Source organism: Saimiri boliviensis, chromosome 3 (genome assembly GCF_048565385.1).
Source record: "Saimiri boliviensis isolate mSaiBol1 chromosome 3, mSaiBol1.pri, whole genome shotgun sequence".
In the NCBI taxonomy this organism is placed as follows: Eukaryota; Metazoa; Chordata; class Mammalia; order Primates; family Cebidae; genus Saimiri; species Saimiri boliviensis.
Window position 1 is genome coordinate 24,624,679 of NC_133451.1, and position 7,000 is coordinate 24,631,678.

Genomic DNA, 7,000 nt, shown 5'->3' on the forward strand with positions numbered 1-7,000 from the left:
ACAACAGTGATACCAGGCCCAGAGGAGAGGGGTGAATTCAGAGCCAGGTGTGATGACTCACGCCTGTAGTTCCATCACTTTGGGAGGCCTAGGAGGGCAGATCACTTGAAGTCAGGAGTTCGAGAGCAGCCTGGCCAATATGGTGAAACCCCATCTCTATTAAAAATTAAAAAAAAGGCCGGGCGCGGTGGCTCAAGCCTGTAATCCCAGCACTTTGGGAGGCCGAGGCGGGTGGATCATGAGGTCAAGAGATCGAGACCATCCTGGTCAACATGGTGAAACCCCGTCTCTACTAAAAATACAGAAAGTTAGCTGGGCATGGTGGTGCGTGCCTGTAATCCCAGCTACTCAGGAGGCTAAGACAGGAGAATTGCCTGAACTCAGGAGGCGGAGGTTGCGGTGAGCCGAGATCGCGCCATTGCACTCCAGCCTGGGTAACAAGAGCGAAACTCCGTCTCAAATAAATAAATAAATAAATAAATAAATAAAAATAGGCATTGGTGGCATGGACCTGTAGTCCCAGCTACTCAGGAGGCTGAGGCAGGAGAATTGCTTTAACCCTGGAAGCAGAGGTTGCAGTGAGTAGAGATTAGATCATTGCGCTTTATCCTGGGTGACAGATCGAGATTCCATCTCAAAAAAAAAAAAAAAAAAAAAAAGTAAATTCAGGCTGGGCTCAGTGTCTCACACCTGTAATTTCAGCACTTCGTGAGCCTGAGGCAAGAGAATTGTTTGGGTTTAGGAGTTTGAGACCAGCCTGGGCAACATAGCAAGACCTCTACTCTTATTTTAAAAAAAAAAAAAGGAAAAAAAGAAAGAGAGTTAATGCAGAGATGGGATCAACTTGGGTTGCTGATTGATTGGGTGGAGGTTGAGTGGGTATTAGAGTTGAAACAATATTCCTTTTTTTGTTTGTTTATTCAAAATCCAAATAATATTCTAAGAGGACTAATTGGCTTCTGGCTTTGGGCAGATACCTGGACACAAGAAGAAAGTTAGCTTGGAGGGAAATACTATGCATGTTATTAGTAATTTTGTAACTCAGTAAAGATATTGGGAGAACTATGTGTCACTAAATTTTTGTCTTACAGAATCACCAGTGTTCTTTAGTAGAAATACGGCAGAGGGCAGGGCGAGGTGGCTCATGCCTGTAATCCCAGCACTTTCGAAGGCTGAGGCAGGTGGGTCACCTGTGGTCACGAGTGTGAGACCAGCCTGACCAACACAGAGAAACCCCGTCTCTACTAAAAATTACAACATTAGCCAAGCGTGGTGGTGCATGCCTGTGATCCCAGCTCCTCGGGAGGCTGAGGCAGGAGAATTGCTTGAATCCAGTAGGTGAAGGTTGCAGTCTCCACCTCTGACCGAGACCATGCCATTACACCCCAGCCTGGGCAAAAAGAGCTAACCTCCATCAAAGAAAGAAAGAAAGAAAGAAAGAAAGAAAGAGAGGGAGGGAGGGAGGGAGGGAAGGAAGGAAGAAAGAAGGAAGGAAGGAAGGAAGGAAGGCAGGCAGGCAGGAAGGAAGGAAGGCAGGCAGAGTTAGAAATCTGGAAAATAGAATAAAATGAATGGATTCGTTATCCTACCGCGGAAGCAATCAAAACAGCCTAACTAGGGAAGAGGAAATCTAGGGTTCACAATTGTTTTCAGCTCTCTAATTAAGGCAATCGTTCTAATAAAAATATATGATTTAAAAATAAAAACAATTTCCCTAGTTTTTATCAGAAGACTCGTAACTTATTTATTTACACCTTTAATAGACTGTGATAAAGGAATTCAGATGCTTAAATTAAAAGATGTAGGGGGTGGTGGGGAAGGGGGATTCTTCTAAAGTTCAACTAAATCATTCAAATTAAAAAAAGTCCTTAATCATTTAATTGCTTAGTAGTCTCTCTGTGTATACAACATAAATCCTTGGAATGATTAACACGGAGGAAAAGATGGGTGGCAGCCCATAACATTCTCCTTATTTAGAAAGCATTTGGGGGCAGGTTTTATAATGCAGTCTTAAAATAGCTGTTAATCAGATGCTGATTCCAGGAGCTGTATGTGGAAGCCTGAGCCACAGCACCTGAGCGGTAATTAGCATTAAGCCGCACGGCAGCCGTTTCTCATTGCACACTTTAGAGGCCCCTTAGTTCCACCTCAGCAGTAACGGAGGGAAACTAGGTATTCATGTATTCGAGATCACACTGGGTACCCTTGTGGGGGAAATATTCCTGTGACAGAATTTAGCAAAGGGGGGCCAGGTGCAGGGTCTCACACCTGCAATCCCAGCTACTCAGGAGGCTGAGGCAGGAGAATCGCTGGGACCCCGGAGGCAGAGGTTGCAGTGAGTCGAGATGGCGCCACTGCACTCCAGCCTGGGCGACAGAGCGAGACTCTGTCTCAAAAACAAAAACAACGAAAAAGAATTTAGCAAGGGAATTCTTGTCTGTTGAAACGTACCAGTTTTCAAGGTTCCTGGCGCTGGTCTTAAAGCAAGGCCTTTTCTTCCCTTCCCGGCTGTGATGAAGCCATGTGTGAGACCAGCTCTGAGAACAGCTACTTCAGTCATGGTAGTTTCCCGTGTGTGTCTGGGCTTGGGTTTGGGAGACACACACGGGAAACTACAATGACTGAGGTACCTGTTCTCAGAGCTGCCAGGTTTCTTCTTTCTTCTTTTTTAAGATGGAGTCTCGCTCTGTTGCCCAGGCTGGAGTGCAGTGATGTGGTCTTGGCTCACTGTAACCTCTGCCTCCTGGGTTCAGGTGACTCTCCTGCCTCAGCCTTCTGAGCAGCTGGGATTACAAGCACCCACCACCACACCTAGCTAATTTTTTTTTTTTTTTTTTTTTTTGAGAGGGAGTCTTGCTCTGTCGCCCAGGCTGGAGTGCAGTGGCGTGATCTTGGCTCACTGTAACCTCTGCCTCTTGAGTTCAAGCAATTCTCCTGACTCAGCCTCCTGAGTAGCTGGGATTACAGGTGCCCGCCACCATGCCCAACTAATTTTTATACTTTTAGTAGAGACTTTAGGATTTCGACTTGTTGGCCAGTCTGGTCTTGAACTCCTGACGTCAGGTGATCTGCCCACCTCAGCCTCCCAAGGGATTACAGGTGTGAGCCACAGTGCCTGGCCCAGCCTTCTTTCATAGCTTCCTGCAGGAGGTGGCTGCTGCAGCAGCTGGCGGGGAGAGATCAGAGACTTTTCTAACAATCTGTTAAATGATGCAATAACATATTATTTTTTCTTTTTTATAATTTTAAAAAATTGAAACAGGGCCTCCCTATGTTGCCCAGGCTGGTCTTGAAGTCCTGGCCTTAAATGATCCTCCTGTCTCGGCCTTCCCAAGTGTTGGGATTACAGGCGTGAGCTACTGTGCTCAGTTAATAACACACTTTTTTTTTTTTTTTTTTTTTTGAGACGGAGTTTCGCTCTTGTTACCCAGGCTGGAGTGCAATGGCGCGATCTCGGCTCACCGCAACCTCCGCCTCCTGGGTTCAGGCAATTCTCCTGCCTCAGCCTCCTGAGTAGCTGGGATTACAGGCACGCGCCACCATGCCCAGCTAATGTTTTGTATTTTTAGTAGAGACGGGGTTTCACCGTGTTGACCAGGATGGTCTCGATCTCTTGACCTCGTGATCCACCCGCCTCGGCCTCCCAAAGTGCTGGGATTACAGGCTTGAGCCACCGCGCCCGGCCAATAACACACTTTTCATATAGGTAACGGCTCAGTGAATTTGTGTTTTGAGTCGTTTCATCTATAAGGCTGGGCAGCTGGGAGGAGGAATCACACAATAGCGCTGATGATACACGACCTCTCTTCGCTCTGCCTTGGGGACACTGGTTTTTGTTAGAGGCCAGCTGTCTCCTGGAGCATGTGTCCACTGGGGCCAAAGAGTCTGCACTGGCCTAGGGGACTTCGTATGTGGAAATCACATGACTGCCTCTTAAAGGAACTCCCAGTGTTTGGAACCAGCCTAGCGAGACTCCTCTCCGGGCAACAGAGGTTTTGTAATGATGCAGAAGTGTTTCTTCTCGTGACAGCCCTGCTCTAGGGGTTGAAGAATGACCAAATTGATTTGAGTTCTCAAAACTTAATCAAGCATCTTCCTAAAGGGGATTATTCACATTCCTGTGGCATGTGAAGCGAAATCAGAATCTGAACATTTTTGCTGGAAGCATGTGGAAGTTTTATAACCAGTCTTTAGGGGAAAATGCCAGATATTCCGATGGACGAAGAAGTAATTGCTGAGAGAGTTGGCAGGTGGAGGGCATGCACGGGGGTCATAGATTGTACTCGGCAGCCAGGGTGGGACAGTTGGTGGCATGGAGGAATCATTGAGAGGCTGCTTGTCACATGACTTCGTTTCAAAGTGTCAGACCATGAAACCGCTCCACCCTAGGTAACTTCTGGATGACTGAGCACAGAGCACAGTTTCAAACCTTCCGTGAATTAGTGACAGTCATTCTTTGGTTATCAATTCTTGTGTGTGGGGGCCTAGCCTTTGACTGATAAACCAGGGGAACAAAACCACCTTCTCCACTGAGGGCTCTTTTTTTTTTTTTTTTTTTTTTTGAGACGGAGTTTCGCTCTTGTTACCCAGGCTGGAGTGCAATGGCGCGATCTCGGCTCACCGCAACCTCCGCCTCCTGGGTTCAGGCAATTCTCCTGCCTCAGCCTCCTGAGTAGCTGGTATTATAGGCACGCGCCACCATGCCCAGCTAATTTTTTGTATTTTTAGTAGAGACGGGGTTTCACCACGTTGACCAGGTTGGTCTCGATCTCTCGACCTTGTGATCCACCCGCCTCGGCCTCCCAAAGTGCTGGGATTACAGGCTTGAGCCACCGCGCCCGGCCACTGAGTGCTCTTAACCTCTTGCTGACTTACGTTCTGGGTCCTGCTTGGACAGCCTTTCAGATTGGCTACCGGACGTGTTGATCTAGGTACTGCAAAAACTTCCTTCTACAAACCAGGACTCTTAACTTCACTCAAATATCTCTTTGACAAAAGGATGTGGTTGTTTTCTTTCCTTTTCTCTAGCTCAGGGAAGCTGTCAGTAGTTCTCTGAGGCAGAGTCTTCCAACTGAAAACAGGTACCTCTGGGATTTAGGAGGGTAAAAATGCAGGAAGTTCCCGTAACTATGTACAACTTAATGTATGCATAATAATTAAAAATAGTTTCTGGATTTTTTGCTTTTTTGAGACAGAGTCTCGCTGTGTCACCCTGGCTGAGTGTAATGGCACAATCTCGGCTTACTGCAAACTCTGCCTCCCTGGTTCTAGTGATTCTCCTACCTCAACACCACACCCAGCTTTCCCCCCCACCCCCTCCACCCCCCACCGTTTGTGTTTTGAGACAGTGTGTCTCTGTGTCACCCAGGCTGGATGGAGTGCAGTGGGGCTATCTCGGCTCAATGCAGCCTTTGCCTCCTGGGCTCAAGCAATTCTCCTGCCTCAGCCTGCTGAGTAGCTGGGACTATAGGTGCGCTTGCCACCACGCTTGGCTAATTTTTTGTATATTTGGTGGAGTTGGCGTCTCACTATTTTGCCCAGGCTGGTCTCAAACTCCTGAGCTCAAGCAGTCTGCCCATCTTGGCCTCCCAAAGTGCTGGGAAGATCATTCCTCTCATCACGCCCAATCCTAAAATTTTTTTCAAAAAAGAAAATGTAGTAAGTGGAGAAAGCAATGACTTTAAATGTTCTTCCTCAGGTCAACCAATATAATTTATCTTCCCCCCAGGCACTGTCTACTATATCACTTTGATCTATTTCCATATACAGTATAATAGTATAACACACTGCTATGTAGAATGATCCTGTTTGAGCAGATGCTGCGCTGTACAAGGCCTCTTCCTCTGCTGAGGCCGTCAAGCTCTCCTTAGCCTTTAGCCGGCTGTCTCCTTAAGACCCAACACCCATACCTTTAATTAAGTTGCAGAGTTCCGATGGAGAGATATGTGAAGTTGATGTGGAAATTGCAAAACAATCTGTGACTCTCAAGACCATGTTGGAAGATTTGGGAAGGGATGATGAAGGAGATGATGACCCAGTTCCTCTGCCAAATGTTAATGCAGCAATATTAAAAAGGTCATTCAGGCTAGGTGCGGTGGCTCACACCTATAATCCCAGCACTTTTGGAGGCTGAGGCAGGTGGATCACATGAGGTCAGGAGTTCGAGATCAGCCTGGCCAACATGGCGAAACCCCATCTCTACTAAAAATGCAAAAATTAGCCAGGCATGGTGGCAGCATGCCTGTAATCCCAGCTACTCAGGAGGCTGAGGCAAGAGGATTGCTTGAACCCAGGAGGTGAAGGTTACAGTGAGCTGAGATCGCACCATTGCATTCCAACCTGGGCCACAGAGCAAGACTCTGACTCAAAAATAAATAGATAAATAGTAATAATATTTTTTTTAAAAAAAAGATAATTCAAGGGGTGCACTCACCACAAGGATGACTGCCCCCGCCTCCTCCAGAGGTTGGTGAGAACAAAGAAAAGCAAACAGACACTATCCCTGTTTGGGACCAAGAATTTCTGAAAGTTGACCAAGGCACATTTTTTAAAGTCATTGTGGCTGCAAACTAATTGGACATCAAAGGTTTGCTTGATGCTGCATGCAAGACTGTTGCCTTTTGATCAAGGGGGAGGCTCCAGAGGAGATTGGCAGGAACAGTCTTCCATCAATACCAAACCTGACTTCACTGAACAGGAGGAAGCCCATGTACCCAAAAGGAACCCGTGGTGCAAAGAGACATGAAATGCTGTGCCTGGCACTGCAAAGATTGTTTCAAATACGGGTTACACTGTCCTGTTTATAACTGTTAATATTAGACAAACAGTAGACACGTACAGCAGCAGATCAACTGTATTCGCAGGATACGGTCCTCACCGCATGTGTAGTTTGAGTACAGATTCCAAACCTGTGGCTGAGTTTCCTCTAGCATGATTGAGAGTTTCTTTTTTCTTTGCTCTGAATAAAACTAAACCACGGGTTCTCTATAAGTGACATTTT

General features: G+C 46.7%; 1 pseudogene; it reads left to right on the plus strand.

Annotated features, from left to right (window-relative positions):
• The first annotated feature begins 4,166 nt into the window (after nt 1-4,166).
• Nucleotides 4,167-6,745, plus strand: LOC101047882 (S-phase kinase-associated protein 1-like; annotated as a pseudogene).
• Nucleotides 6,746-7,000: the final 255 nt, after the last annotated feature.